Here is a 318-nt window from a genome sequence, read left to right as displayed (position 1 = left end):
ATGATGGGTAATGTAGTTTTCTAAGCTAGCTGATAACATACAAGTATATCAGGAGAATGTACCGTTCCGTACTACAATTACAATCTTACACTGGGGTTGAACTGTCAAGTATAGCACATGAGGCAGCAACAATAAAGTTACGCCTTCTTTCTTTGCATGAACATTTTGGCGGTGTTATGCAAATCTTCCCACACAGTGACATGTGGGGGTGTTTAAACGAGGCGTTTTAGGAGGGCGTGGACGAATCTTAACTTTTATAAAGAATATCTCTTTGGGTTTGAGACTTTAGTCTTTGCAACTTTAGGGATCTTATCTATT

The sequence above is a fragment of the Sinocyclocheilus anshuiensis genome, unplaced genomic scaffold (assembly GCF_001515605.1).
Source record: "Sinocyclocheilus anshuiensis isolate Anshui unplaced genomic scaffold, SAMN03320099.WGS_v1.1 scaffold513, whole genome shotgun sequence".
Lineage (NCBI taxonomy): Eukaryota > Metazoa > Chordata > Actinopteri > Cypriniformes > Cyprinidae > Sinocyclocheilus > Sinocyclocheilus anshuiensis.
The sequence above is the reverse complement of the archived record's forward strand: the minus strand, read 5'-3'. Positions refer to the sequence as shown.